The following is a 16,637-nucleotide window of genomic DNA, read 5'->3' as shown; positions in this document are numbered from 1 at the left end:
CCATTTTAAAGCATTTGCAATCATTTTAGCTGATCAGCCTATCATTTTCTGCACTTCTTTATATGTTTTCCCCTCTCCAATCAACTTTTTAATCAAGGTACGCTGTTCTTCTGAAGACATGTCTGAGACATCTCAAGAGGTAGCAGCCTGGTGGCTCCCCTGCAGTGAAGACCAGATCCCTCTATGGGGGTTAAAGGATGAAAACCAGGGTATCGCCAAATTCTTAAATATTAGGACATGGATTTGAGGATATCAAGGCATAATTTGTAGTTATGAGGACACAGATTTGTACATATGAGAACATGTATTTAAGGATATGAGAACATGGATTTCTAGATATGAGAACATGGAATTGAGGATATGGATTTGATAATGTGAGGACATGGATTACATGGGTTTGGGGATATGAGGACATGGATTAGTGGATATGAGGTCATGGATATGATGACATGAATTTAAGGATATGATTTGCAAATACGAGGACATGGATGTGTAGATATGAGAACACTAATTGATGATATTAGGACATGGATTTGTGGATATGAGGATATAGATTTGTGGATATGAGGACATGGATTTATGTATATGAGGACATAGTTTTGAGGATATCATCACATGATTTTATAGATATGAGGACATGAATTTGTAGATATGAGGACATGAATTTGTGGATAGGATGACATGAATTTACAGATATGAGGACAAGGATTTGTTGATAGAAGGACATGTATATATGCGAGCATAGATTTGTGTATAAGAAAACACGGATTTGTAAATATTAGGACATGGAATTGAAGATATTAGGACATGGATTTAAAAATATAATTACATGAATTTGTAGATATAAGGGCATAAATTTGTGGACATGAAAGATGAGGACATGAATTTGTGTATATGAGGACATGGATTTGTGCATATGATGACATGGAGATGTGGATATGAGAACATGCATTTGAGGATATGAGGACACAAATTTGTAGCTATGAGGACATGGATTTGTGATTATGGATTTGAAGATACACAGTCGAGTCACATTTTTATGACCACTTCCTACTTTTGATCACGTGTCGTGAGCTGGCTTGTTGGGTATATAAAGTGTGCCATTGGCTGTCTACACACATATCCCTCACTGCTGTCATGGGTAAAAGGGGTGATTTATCAGAGTTGCAAAAAGGGATGATTATTGGCTTTCGGGCATGCTGGTGTGGTGAAAGTGTGTGGTGAGTGGACAAATGGCACCAATACGAATCCATGACATGGAAACTGCAGAGCAGATCCAGGACATTGGAGGTGAGAGGTAAAAGCCAACTACGAAATGCATGAGGGGTGGAGTAGCTCACCTCCAAGATGAACCAGGGGGCTACCAGATCTGTGTCTAAAACAACAGTTCAGATAGGATCTTCCAGACAATGAGACATGTCACATGGCTAGAACTGTCTGACATTGGTTGGAAGAGCATGACCCAGACTTCCAAGTACTACCCTGGCCCAGTAATTCCCCAGACTTGAACCAAATTAAGCATCTTTGGGACAACCTCACTCATTTTGTTAGCTCTGTGGATCCTCCCCCATGCACCCTTCAGCAGCTGAGGGATGCACTGCAGTCAGTATGACTCCAGATACCTGTGACAATCTACCAGGACCTTATTGAGTCACTCCCACCCCATCTAGCTGCTGTTTACAGCGATAATTCTGGATATTAGCTGGTGGTCATAATAATATACACTCACCTAAAGAATTATTAGGAACACCTGTTCTATTTCTCATTAATGCAATTATCTAGTCAACCAATCACATGGCAGTTGCATCAATGCATTCAGGGTTGTGGTCCTGTCAAGACAATCTCCTGAACTCCAAACTTAATGTCAGAATGGGAAATAAAGGTGATTTAAGCCATTTTGAGCGTGGCATGGTTGTTGGTGCCAGACGGGCCGGTCTGAGTATTTCACAATCTGCTCAGTTACTGGGATTTTCACGCACAACCATTTCTAGGGTTTACAAAGAATGGTGTGAAAAGGGAAAAACATCTAGTATGCGGCAGTCCTGTGGGCAAAAATGCCTTGTGGATGCTAGAGGTCAGAGGAGAATGAGCCGACTGATTCAAGCTGATAGAAGAGCAACGTTGACTGAAATAACCACTCGTTACAACCGAGGTATGCAGCAAAGCTTTTTGTGAAGCCACAACACGCACAACTTGGGGCGGATGGGCTACAACAGCAGAAGACCCCACCGGGTACCACTCATCTCCACTACAAATAGGAAAAAGAGGCTACAATTTGCACGAGCTCACCAAAATTGGACTGTTGAAGACTGGAAAAATGTTGCCTGGTCTGATGAGTCTTGATTTCTGTTGAGACATTCAAATAGTAGAGTCCGAATTTGGCGTAAACAGAATGAGAACATGTATCCATCCTCTGATGGCTACTTCCAGCAGGATAATGCACCATGTCACAAAGCTCGAATCATTTCAAATTGGTTTCTTGAACATGACAATGAGTTCACTGTACTAAAATGGCCCCCACAGTCACCAGATCTCAACCCAATAGAGCATCTTTGGGATGTGGTGGAACGGGAGCTTCGTGCCCTGGATGTGCATCCCTCAAATCTCCATCAACTGCAAGATGCTATCCTATCAATATGGGCCAACATTTCTAAAGAATGCTATCAGCACCTTGTTGAATCAATGCCATGTAGAATTAAGGCAGTTCTGAAGGCAAAAGGGGGTCCAACACCGTATTAGTATGGTGTTCCTAATAATTCTTTAGGTGAGTGTATGAGGATATGGATTTAAGGATATGAGGACTAGTGATGAGCGGCAGGGTCATATTCGAATTCGTGATATTTAGCGAATATTTTGTAGAATATTCGTCATATATTTGCAAATTTGTATATTCGTTATATTCTACATTCTTTTTTTTTATGCGAAAATCGGCAAGGTAATGATCGCGTAAATATGTGAATATTACGTGATCAATACAGGTGTGGGTCAAAAACGAATATATATCACTATAGAATATAGTGCTATATATTCGTTTTTAGAATATTTGTCATTTTTTCCATCTGAACACATGATTCCTCCCTGCTTCTTGCTTGTGGGCCCACAAGCAACTTAAGCAGGGAGGAATCATGACTTCAGATGGAAAAAAATGACGAATATTCTAAACAACGAATATATAGCATTATATTCAATATAGTGCTATATATTTGTTTTTAAGAATATTCATCATTTTTTTCCATCTGAAGTGAACACTTCAGCGCCCCGATTCAGCCTCCATGGGAGGCCCCCTTCTTTCACCTTCTTTGAAGTCTATTCATTTATATAGAAGTATATTTAGTATACATAAGGAAGAAAAATAAGATTTAAAAATGACAAAAAAAAATCGTACATGCATAATACTTGATAAGAGTATCAGATATTCGTGAAATAATAATGTATATGTCCTTCTGGAAGAGAATAGAGTGGAAAAATGCATTTTATACAGAAACCGCACTGAACTTGCATTAAAACTTAGAACTTGCATGTGCGTTTTTCTTGGATTAAATGCGTTTTTTGTTTATATCCATATGATTTCAAGTGGGAATCGCCAAATGGGACCATAATGATTGATATGTCAGTGAAACACTGGTTTGACAGAATATAATATATCAAGTGACCAAGGTTGGTTTGCCCAATATGACCGTAATTAGGTAATGTTAAATTCATTTGTATTGTCCTTTTCCTATGTGTTACAATGTTCCTTTTCCTATGTGCCACACTGTTCACTTCAGATGGAAAAAAATAACGAATATTCTAAAAAACAAATATATAGTACTATATTGAATATAGTGCTATATATTAGTTTTTAAAAATATTCGTAATTTTTTTCCATCTGAAGTTATGATTCCTCCCTGCTTAAGTTGCTTGTGGGCCAATGACTCAATGGCCCACAAGCAAGAAGCAGGGAGGAGTCATGTGTTCTGATGGAAAAAAAATACGAATATTCGATATAACGAATATATAGCACTATATTAAAAATATTCGCGAATTCACGAAGTGGCGATATTCGCGAGAAAAATTAGCTTTTCGAATATTCGTGCTCAACACTAATGAGGAGAGGACATGGTTTTGCGGAAATGGATTTGAGGATATGACATTTTTTCATGTTACATCCACAAACTTTAGGCTACTTTCACAGGGTTCAGCAAAAACTCTTCTGTTACTGATAATACAACCATCTGCATCCGTTATGAACGGATCCGGTTGAATTATTTTTAACATACCCAAGACGGATCCGTCATGAACTCCATTGAAAATCAATGGGGGACAGATCCGTTTTTTATTGTGTCAGAGAAAACTGATCCGTCCCCATTGACTTGCATTGTGGGTCATGACGATCCGTTTTACTCTGCATCTCCGGTATGAGAATGGAACGGGATGCATTTTCGGAGCATTCCGTTCTGTTCAGTTATGTTTTGTCCCCATTGACAATGAATGGGGACAAAACGGAAGCGTTTTTTTCCCGGTATTGAGACCCTATGACAGATCTCAATACCGGAAAATTTTAACGCTAGTGTGAAAGTAGCCTAAATGGATCTGTGGATATGGGGACATGAATTTCAGCATATGAGACCTTGGATTTGCAGAAGTCTCTTGTGACCTATCATAAACCGCAGTACTGGTGTAAAATGGACGTGATCCATCTTCAGACTTTGAACATCACAGGAGTGTTTTGTAAGATTCCGAGTCACTTGCAAACTTTAACAGTATGCCTTGGGACGTGGCAAGAGAAAAATAGTTCACCTTAGCAATTACAAACAGTGAGTGAAACAAGCGTGATTGCAGTACGGGAGGGAGCAGGCGGGCGGCATGGTACTGCCAGTTACGAGAGGTGTTTACACACTCCACCTCAGGCTATAAACCGCAGTGTGACAACTTCTGTTAATTGCAGGCCACTGACACGTCGGCTTTAAGGAAACCTGAATTATAACTATAAATATAAGGTATGAGCAATGCTCTGTGATGGCACAGAAGGCCCCAAGGACTGTGGATTACTGGATTACTCTACAACTTGGTTATATACTCTAATGAGTACAAGGATAGCCTTAAATATACTAAGTGACAGAGACAGATTACTACTGTGTGTTTATGTAGCAATAGCAGTGTCACATTCCTATGCTGCTCTGCTATACAAACACATCATCGAATAATCATTAAATGGAATGTATTCCACCATATAGCCTTCTAACCTATTTGAGGGGTTCATCCCCAATAGATAACCTGCAAGTTTACTTACATGGCAACACAACATTTCTGGCGATGGAACTGCACTGCAACCTTCCCATCTTGTAAAAATTGCATAAGGTATGTTTTTCCACAGCCTGGGTGAGATGTAGAAGTGGGACCACTGGCCGAGGTCCGTCAATGCTGCCTCCAGCGGTCACCTTTATGTGCAGAGTGTGAACTAGAAGCAGAGACCCAGCTGGGGACCAGGAGGTTACAGAACAGTAGCAGCAACTGATCTGTAAGGTCAGTATTACTAATTTCATTATTTTACACCATTTTTCCAAAAATGTAAACAGCCGGGCAACCAGGGTTGTGGAGTCGGTACACCAAAAGTCTGACTCCTACTCCTATAATTTTATCAGAGTCCGACTCCGGCTCCAAATCCTTCATAAATGGCCAATAATTAGTAATACATTTCCTGTAGTAAAATAGTAATATCGGGCTTTTTCTCATCATTATATCAATGATCAGGCTGCTTAGATAGAACATAAAGCAGATTTGTTGGAATACAATTTCTGAACAAATAACAAACTGAACAAATAACTTAAAGGAAAAGTATCACCTAGAAAACACATAGCAAACTGGTGACATGGCTGTATAGGGATGAAAGATGAGATTAGTGAGATTATATAGACCTCTACTGTAATGGCCGGAATTATGCAAAAAATGAATTTTTTTGCCACTGTGGCGAGTCAAAGACAACCTCTTTCTAACAAAGCTAGAACCAGCCCTGGACCTCACATGGATCCAGAGATCTCCCCATTCATTGCTCTGCTAGATTTATATCCAGCTGACAGCTCAGGGGGAGTGTCTTTTCTACTGCAGCTCAGGGGGCGTGTCTCAGCTCTCCTTATCACAGCTCAGGAGGCGTATCTCAGCTCTCCCTATCACAGCTCAGGAGGAGTGTCTCAGCTCTCCCTATCACAACTCAGGAGGCGTGTCTCAGCTCTCCCTATCACAGCTCAGGAGGCAGTTGAAGGATGAAACTGAGCATGTGCGGCCATCTCAGTGAGCCAAATTAGAGCAGAGAACTTCTTAAGAAAGTTAAATTAATTATATAATATTAATAAGAGATTTTTTTTAAGCTGGAGTCAGAGTCGGTACCTTTTTCTGACTTCGACTCCAGCCAAAAAAAGCCCCGACTCCAACTCCACAGCCCTGCGGGTAACCTCTTTAACCCCTTCCCGACATCCGCCGTACATGTACAGCGCATCCGGAAGTGACTTCCTGACAGCCACTGTACAGGAATGGCATGCTCATCGGGTGGGTGCAGGAGCTGTGTTCATTTGATCAGCAGTAGGGGTCCAGCTGTTCCTGACAGCCGTACCCCTGCTGTGTATGCCGGCATCAGTGAATACACCGTGGCATGTACAGGATTTGTGGAGGAAGAGTTCTCCCTCCCTGTCCTCATTGGGTCACTTCCACAGGCATCGGGGCTTGTCTTCTACAGAAGAATGCGAGACCCAGCCCCCTGGGTCTCACAGGCAAGCAGGCTGCCAGTATATTACACTTTTAATACACTTACAGCCAATGCATTACAATACAGATGTATTGTAATGCATTGTAGAGGAGATCAGACCTCAAAAAGTTAATGCCCCACACTGAGACAAAAATAAAAAGTAAAAAAAAAGTGTTTTTCATAAAAAAAGTTTTAAGTAAACTCCCCCTTGTCCCATAATAAACACATATAAAATTGTAAAAAATTTTGAAAAAAAATAGATATTGCCGAGTCCGTAATAACTGGCTCTAAAAAAAAATCACATGATCTACCCTGTCAGATGAACGCCGTAAAGGAAAAAAAGCCCGCCAAAAAATCCATTTTTTTTGCCTTACAAAGTTTAGTAGGAAGCGATCAAAAAGTACAACGTACCCCAAAATGGTACCACAAAAAACCTCACCTCATCCCGCAAAAAAAAAACGATCGGCAGTAAAAAAAAATTACTCAAAATGTTTTGTGCAAAAGTGGTAAAACGTAAAAAAAATATTCTAAATTGGTATCTCTGTAATAGTAATGACCAGCATAATAAATATAATGTGCCAATAACAAATCCCAAAAAGCAATGGCAGAGTTGCCGCCTTAGGCTACTTTCACACTAGCGTTCGGGTGTCCGCTCGTGCGCACCGTTTGAAGGGGCTCACGAGCGGCCCCGAACGCATCCGTCTGGCCCCAATGCATTCTCAGTGGAGGCGGATCCACTGAGAATGCATCCGCCTGCCAGCGCTCAGCCTCCGCTCCGCTCAGTGAGCGGACACCTGAACGCTGCTTGCAGCGTTCGGGTGTCCGCCTGGCCGTGCGGAGGCGAGCGGATCCGTCCAGACTTACAATGTAAGTCAATGGGGACGGATCCGCTTGAAGATGACACAATATGGCTCAATCTTCAAGCGGATCCGTTCCCCATTGACTTTCAATGTAAAGTCTGAACGGATCCGCTCAGACAACTTTCACACTTAGAAAATTTTCTAAGTTATAATGCAGACGGATCCGTTCTGAACGGATGCGAACGTCTGCATTATCGGAGCGGATCCGTCTGATGAAACATCAGACGGATCCGCTCCGAACGCTAGTGTGAAAGTAGCCTTAGCTTTATCTTGCTTCCCAAAAAGCTAAATAAAAAACGATCAAAAAGTTTAATGAACCCCATAATAGAACCAATGACAAAGCTCTGTTGAGAGAAAAATTTAATGTATGGCTGTACTGGACTCCAGAGACTGATCAATAGCAACATGGCGCCGTAAACCATTCCACCAAAATCTGCCCTTCAAAAACCATATGGCACTCCTTCTCTTCTGATCCCTGCCGTGTGCCCAAACAGCAATTTACGAATACATATGGGGTGTTGCTGTGTTTAGGAGAACATGCTTAACAAAATTTGTGGTGCTTTTTCTCCTATTACCCCTTGTGAAAATTTTATTGGAAGAAATAAAAATTTTCATTTCCACACCCAAGTATTTCTAAGTTCTATTAAAAGCTTGTGGGGTCAAAGTGGTCAGTGCACCCCTCAATAAATTCCTTGAGGGGTGTAGTTTCCAAAATTGTAGTTTCCAAAATGGGGTTACTTTTTGGGGATTCTACTGTCGGGGTACCTTAGTGTGCCTTCAAATGTAACATGGCGCCCTATAACCATTTCAGCAAAATCTGCTCGCCAAAAACCATATGGCGCTTCTTTCCTTTTGAACCCTGCCGTGTGGCCATACGGCAGTTTACAACCACATATTGAGTGTTTCTGTAAACTGCAGAAACAGGGTCATGAATTTGGAGTTTTGTTTGGCTTTTAAACTTTTCTACCTTACAGAAAAAATGTATTCAAATGTAATACCTGAAAATTTTTTTAAATTTTTGCGTCCACCCGCACTGAATCCGGACCCATTCTCTTTACTGTTCAGATGAGCGGTGATTTTCATGCATCACTTGTGCATTGCGTGAAAATCGCAGCATGTTCTATATTCTGCGTTTTTAACGCAACACAGGCCCCATAGAAATGAATTGGGATGCGTGAAAATCGCAAGCATCCGCAAGCAAGTGCAGATGCAATGAGATTTTCACGCATGGTTGCTAAGGAGACGAGGGATGAGTTACCCGGGACCCCATGTACTTTATTATTTTCCATAATAACATGGTTATAATGGTAAATAATAGCCTTCTTTAATTCAGAATGCTAGGTAAAAGGTCCATTGTGGGGTTCAAAAAATAAATAAATGTAACTCACCTCATCCACTTGATCGCGTAGCCAGGCTCGTATTCTTTCTTCTTCTGAAGGTTCTTTTCCAGCCAGGTCCTGCAGAAGAAGAAGAAAGAAGACGAGCCCGGCTGCATGATCATGTTATAATGAAAAATAATAAAATATACAGAACATCGATCCCAAACCCGAACTTCAGTGAAGAAGTCCGGGTTCGGGTCTGGGTACCACGGTCAGTTTTTTATCACGCGCGTCCAAAACCCATTGCACCCGTGCGATAAAAACTGAACATCGGAATGCAATCGCAGTCAAAACTGACTGTAATTGCGTACCTACTCGCACGATTTTCCCTGATCGCAGACGCAACGCATCCGGACCTAATCTGGACACGCTCGTCTGCAAGGGGCCTTAAATCTGGTGAAACATATAAAGGGTTAACCACGTTTTTAAAATCAGTATTGAATAACTTGAGAGGTTTAGTTTCTAAAATGGGGTCAGTTATGGTTGGTTTCTACTAGGTAAGCCCCACAAAGTGACTTCAAAACTCAGTTGGTCCTTAAAAAAGTGGATTTTGGAAATTTCCTTAAAAATTAGAAAACTTGCTTCTAAATATCTAAGCCTTCTAACGTCCTAAATAAAATGACACTCACAAAATGATGCCAACATAAAAAAGACAGATAGTGAACGTTATTTAATAACTACTTTGTGAGGTATCACTATACATCTTAAAGGGCATCTGTCAGCAGATTTGTACCTATGAAACTGGCTGACCTGCTATATGTACACTTAGCAGCTGAAGGCATCTGTGTTGGTCCCATGTTCATATGTGCCCGCATGGCTGAGAAAAATGATGTCTTAATATATGCAAGTGGGCCCCTAGGAGCAACGGGGGTGTTGCCATTACACCTAGAGGCTCTGTTCTCTCTGCAACTGCTGCATCCTCTGACAGGGCCAGGCGGTGAAAACGTCATCAAACCTCTAGGTGCAAGCCTCATTTGCATATATTAAAACTTTTTTATTATCAGCAATGCAGACACATGAGAACATGGGACCAACAGAGAAGCCTTGAGCTGCCAAGCACACATGCAACAGGTCAGCCAGTTTCATAGGTCCAAATCTGCTGACAGATGCCCTTTAAAAGCAGAAAAATTCAAATTTAGAAAATAGTACATTTTTCAAAATTTTCAGTGAATTTTTTATTTTTTTATTTTTATTTATTTTTTATAAATAAAGGTAAAACATATCTATTTACCTTCAACAGAAAGTACATTGTGTTACGAGAAAACAGATTTGCAAAAATAGGCTCTGTCAGGAAGGTGAAAAATAACTGTGTCTTGAAAAGGTTAAAAAGTGTAACATTTGTTGACTTTTTAGTCATTTAGACAAGGACAGTTATATTGACTGGTTTTTTTTGTAAAAACTTTAACCCATTAAGTACCGGGTTCATTTTCGTTTTTTCCTCCCCACATTCAAATAACCATAAGTTTTTACTTTTTCCATTCACATAGCCATACGAGGGGTTATTTTCTCAGGGATAAGTTGTATTTTTTAATAGCATCATTTAATTTAGGCTACTTTCACACTTGTGTTCGGGGTTCCGCTTATGAGTTCCGTTTGAAGGCTCTCAGAAGCGGCCCTGACCGGATCCGTACAGCCCCAATGCATTCTGAGTGGATGCGGATCCGCTCAGAATGCATCAGTATGGCTCAGTTTCGCCTCCGTTCCGCTCAGCAGGCGGACACCCGTACGCAGCTTGCAGCGTTCGGGTGTCCGCCTGGCCGTGCGGAGCCAAACGGATCCGTCCAGACTTACAATGTAAGTCAATGGGGACGGATCCGTTTGAAGTTGACACAATATGGTGCAATTTCAAACGGATCCGTCCCCCATTGACTTTTAATGCAAAGTCAGGACGAATCCGTCTGACTAAGGCCTCATGCACATGACCGTTGTGTGCATCCGTGTCCGTTGTTCCATTTTCCGTGATTTTCTGCGGACCCTTAAAAACTCGGAAAATGCACCGTTGTTCATCCGCGGCCGTGATCCTTGTTTCCTGTCCGTCAAAAAAATAGGACCTGTCCTATTTTTTTGATGGACAACGGTTCACGGACCCATTCAAGTCAATGGGTCCGTGAAAAAACATGGATGCACACAAGATTGACATCCGCGTCCGTGGTCCGTGGCCGTAGGCTACTTTCACACAGACGGATCCGCAGATCCGTCTGCATAAAAGCTTTTTCAGAGCTGAGTTTTCACTTCGTGAAAACTCAGATCCGACAGTATATTCTAACACAGAGGTGTTCCCATAGTGATGGGGACGCTTCAAGTTAGAATATACTACGAACTGTGTACATGACTGCCCCCTGCTGCCTGGCAGCACCCGATCTCTTACAGGGGGCTGTGATCCGCACAATTAACCCCTCAGGTGCCGCACCTGAGGGGTTAATTGTGCGTATCATAGCACCCTGTAAGAGATCAGGGGCTGCCAGGCAGGAGGGGGCACACCCCCCTCCCTCCCCTGTATTACATTCATTGGTGGCCAGTGCGGCCCCCCCTCTCCCCCTCTCCTAATTAAAATCCCCCCCGGTTAGTTAAATAGCGGTCTGCAACCAGCGCAGGATAAATGTCTGCATTTATCCTGCATATAAATGTATATATATTGTTTGATACCTCCATGAAAACGGTGCATTTTCTGAGTTTTCAACGGACCCATTGAAAGTCAATTGGTCCGCAGAAAATCACGGGAAACGGAACAACGGACACGGATGCACACAACGGTTGTGTGCATGAGGCCTTAGACTTTGATTTTTTTCTGAAATATAATGCAGACGGATCCGTTCTGAATGGATACCATAATTTGCATTATAGGACCGGATCCGTCTGTGCAGACACCAGACGGATCCGCTCTGAACGCAAGTGTGAAAGTAGCCTTACCATGTCTTGTATTGGAAAACGGGAAACAAATTCTCTGTGGAGTGAATTGAAAATAATAAAAAAAAACACAATTCCAGTTATTTTGGGTTTTGATATTATGCCGTTCACTGTACGTTATAAATGACATGACATCTTTATTTTGCAGCTTAATATGATTACGGTAATACGAAATTTGTATAGTTTTTTTGTTAGTTTTAAAAACATAAAAAACTTTGAAAAACAAAATCTAAATTATCTTTGCATCACCATTTTCTGACAGCGATAACTTTTTTTTAGATTTCAGTCTACAAAGCTGTATGAGGGCTTGTTTTTTGTGGATCAAACTGTAGTTTTTATTGCTACCATTTTTTTGGTACATAAAACTTTTCTATCACTGTTATTCAATTTATTGGGGGGGATAAGGTGAACAGAAAATGGCAAATCGTGTGTTTTAATTCTTTTCCTGTAAAGTCATAGACCGCACAGGAAAAATATTTTTAGAATTTGATAGTTCAGACATTTTCAGATGCAATGACACTTGTTATGTTTTTTTATTGTTTTTTTTTTTATTTTTTTTATATGTCAAATTGGGAGAGCAGAGTTATTTGAACAATTAATATGTTTTTTTAAAACTTTTTTTAAATAATATCTTTTAGGCCCCTAAGGGGGTTAGAACGTGGGATCTTTTGATCCCTTGTGCCGTACACTGTAATACAGAACTATTATGGTGAATGGGATTCTGCTAATCTGCCTCCTGAACTATGCCTCCTGCATGGCTTTGCAGTCAGATTACCATGACAGGCCTGGGAACCTTCAGTAGGCCCCAGGATGTCATGGTAACCGATCAGAACCTTGCGATTTCACTGCGGGGGCTTAGATTGGAAGGCAGGAGCCATCTCCCTCTGGCTTAAAGGGTTTCTGTCACCCCATTAAACCGTTTTTTTTTTTTTCTTTACTAATAATCCCTACACTGCGATCTCCTCATACATAATCTAATTAATGATTTTGGTTCAGTAGAATTTCTTAAAAATCGATTTTTATAATATGTAAATTACCTTGCTACCAGCAAGTAGGGCGGCTACTTGCTGGTAGCAGCTGCATCCTCCGATGGTAATGACGCCCCCTCTGCTTGTTGATTGACAGGGCCAGCGGACGGGATCTTTCTCCGCTGGCCCTGCCTGTTTTGATTCAATATCTTGCGCCTGCGCCGCGGCCGTACCTATATTCAATCTGCGCAGGCACACTGAGAGGCGGCCACTCACTCGGCCGCTCGCTCCTCAATGCGCCTGCGCCGGGTGTAGATGTGACGTCATCGGCGCAGGCGCATTGAGGATGGAGCGGCCGAGTGAGTGAGTCACATGGTCCATGATCTTTTACCATGGTGATGGACCATGTGACGGACCATGTGATTACCGGAGTGATGTCACCACAGGTCCTTTTCCTGCACACAGCAAAAAAGAAGACAGAAGAGAAGAAGGGCTGCGTGAGCAAGTGGATTAAGGTGAGTTAAATTATTTTTTATTTTTTTAACCCCTCCAGCCCTATTTTACTAAGCATTCTGTATTCAGAATGCTATTATTTTCCCTTATAACCATGTTATAAGGGAAAATAATACAATCTACAGAACACCGTTCCCAGGCCCGAACTTCTGTGAAGAAGTTCGGGTTTGGGTACCAAACATGTGCGATTTACAATGTTTTGCACTCGCGCGGAAAAATCGCGCATGTTCCCGCAATGCACCCGCACCTTTTCCCGCAACGCCCGTGTGAAAGAGGCCTAAGGCTCTTAAAAAATAGAGGGTAAGGTAGTTTTGCAAAGCTGTACGCAAGTTTTCTGGTGTGCAAAGATCAAATTTATTTTGTACAAGCAGCATTTTGCATACAAATGCACAACTTTTTTCAACTTCTTGGCTACCCTTGATAGTTTTGGGAAAAGTTGTGAGGCTTAACATGAGTTGCATGGCCTCTACGTTCTGACAGATTTACTATAATTTCTGCCAGATACTAGGGTAAATTATAGCTCATAGTTGGCATAGATTTTACTTTATGGTACATGAACTACCCAGAAGGGACTTGCACCTAAATGATGTTATGCGATAAAAAAAAAAACATATTAAACATCAATCTAAAATGGATCACCAGATTATTAGATTTTCAGGATTATTGGATTGAAATAATCTTCTAGGGCTGTGGTCATATTAACAGCCTCTGTGGTTCCAATTTTAGCCTTCCAATCAATGTTTGCACTTGCTCCCATTTCAGACACCTGAGCAGCGGTGCATTAAAGAGGTTTTCCATGAATTAAATACCGATGACGTAACTTCAGGATAGGTCATCAATATTTGATCAGCTGCACTATGGCCAAGTGACCCAGGGAAGTGATGTCACAGACTGAGGTCTGAGGAAGAGGCCATGCCACCTACCCAAGCGATGCAGCCTCTTCAAACAACTTATTAGCAGGATTACTGGGAGTAGGACCCCCATGATAAAATATTGATGACCTATCCTGAGGATAGGTCATCAATGTTTAGGTCCCAAAAACCTCATAAAACCTTTTCTGACCACTCGTTTACTATATACCGCCCAGTGTCTCTGCACAGATGTTTTAAAACGTGCCGTGCTTTCCATAGCAAAGGCAGGGAAGTTTTTCACCGTCCCTGCCTACCGCATCACCATCATTCTATACACAGTGCTTACTGGCGGTGTGTATAGAGATCAGAAAGCGGTGATGCTCCAGTCCCAACGGTCGTGTGATCGTCAGGGGCTAGGAGTCTGAGTCTTAGCAGACCGATATCAACTCTGCAGTGAGGTTGTACAGTCCTGTACAAACCCTATCAGGGCTGTATTCCCCATGTAACTGGGACTAATATGTCAGCCCCAGTGACAGGAAAAATCAGCAATAGAATAAACAAACTGTAAAATTAAATGACCTCATGGGAGGCACAAAGTGCAAAATAAAAAATAAAGACAAAAAAAAAAGAAATCTATATAAAAAAAGAATTAAAAAACGCCACCACATGCCACACTGCAGTTCCTAGCCCGACCCCTAGCAAAATGGATCCGCCAAAAATATGGATGAAGTCCGCGTGCATTCCATTTTTTGCGGAACGGAACAGCTGGCCCCTGATAGAACAGTACTATCCTTGTCCGCTATGCGGACAATAATAGGACATGTTCTATCTTTGAATGGAACGGAAAAATGGAAACGGAAGGCATACGGTAAACCTTCCGGTTTTTTTGCGTATCTATTGAAATCAATGGTTTCTATACGGTCCGTATACGGAACACAAAAAACGGAACGTGAACGGAAAAAAAACTTTCGTGTGCAAGATGCCTTTATCTGTAGATTTTCTAAATTCTGCCACGGTGACAGATATATGACAAAGGACTGGCCTGATATGTGGGCATGTAGTGAAATACTGCCAGATATTTCGGCAAAATCATTTTATTCCAGATAGCGAAGCATTCTTTCATTTATCAGCAGGTGCTGAGTGTTAGGCTAAGTTCACACGAACGTGTGTGATCTGTGGCCGTATTGCGGCCCGCAAATCGCGGGCCGCAATACACGGCCACAGTTCCGTGTGAATTCCGCATCACGGATGCGGACCCATTCACTTCAATGGGTCCGCTAATCCGGAATCGCGGAACGGCCGCACGGGACGGGACCCCTCGGAAGCACTACGGAGTGCCTCCGTGGGGTTAAAGTGAATGGGTCCGCGATCCGATGCGGCTGACCTACGGCCGGTGATCGAGCATTGAGGCCCGCTATTTGCGGGCCGCTTCACAGGCACGGGTCACACACGTTTGTGTGAACTCGGCCTTAAGGGTAGGTAATGTTTCTTCTTTTTTTCCATACTTCTGGAGTACAGAAGGGATTCTCTTTGTGTAAGTAGGCTATACTAACAAAAACCTCACAGGGTGTCCTGCTGCTGAGGCCACAGTGATCAGATGTAATCTACTGGGAAACCCGACTGCAAGTGTTCATTTCCCCTACAGCATCACCACAGGAGAATTAAACGTTGCATGGTCCCTATTCATATCAATTAGCTGCCTGTGTAATCCATGCTCTTTGCAGGCATCTTGAGCGCTCTGAATGATGGATCTTCTCTGTTAACTTAGTATTTCCTGATAAGGCATTTGAAAATGGGCTTTCTAAAAAAGATTACTTTTAAAGAGAATGTGCACAGAAAATTTAAAACTGGCTATTTATATATAATTCAATTATTTATTTATTAATGATATAGAAGATGGCATTAATACCACTGTTTCTATTTTTGCAGATGTACTGTATGTAGTACCATACAGCCTATGGAAGATGTCCATAAACTACAAGCTGACTTGGACACTCTTGAGTGTTTGGGCGCCAACTTGGCAAATGAGGTTCAATGTGGATAAATGTAAAGTTATGCATCTGAGTAGTAATAATCTGTATGGGTCATAAGTCCCAGGGGGTGTAACACTGGGAGAGTCATTTATAGAGAGAGATTTGGGTGTACCTGTAGATCACAGATTAAATATCAGCATGCAATGTCAATCAGCTGCTAAGGGGCATGGATTGTGTTAAGGCCCCTTTACACGGGCCAAGAATCCGCCAGATAATCACTAATGAGTGTTCATAGGGAAGCTCGTTAGCGATCATCTGGCGGTGTAATGGTGCTGCTGATTACTCAGTGAATGATCGTTCATTGGGTAAAAGATTATTTATGTGGGCACAAAAATCGTTGTTTGCCGGCAGCAGATCGTGCTGTGTAAACAGCCTCTGCTGCCGGCAAACAACGAGTCTGTATGG

The sequence above is a fragment of the Bufo bufo genome, chromosome 6 (genome assembly GCF_905171765.1).
Source record: "Bufo bufo chromosome 6, aBufBuf1.1, whole genome shotgun sequence".
Lineage (NCBI taxonomy): Eukaryota > Metazoa > Chordata > Amphibia > Anura > Bufonidae > Bufo > Bufo bufo.
This window is presented reverse-complemented; position numbering follows the sequence as displayed.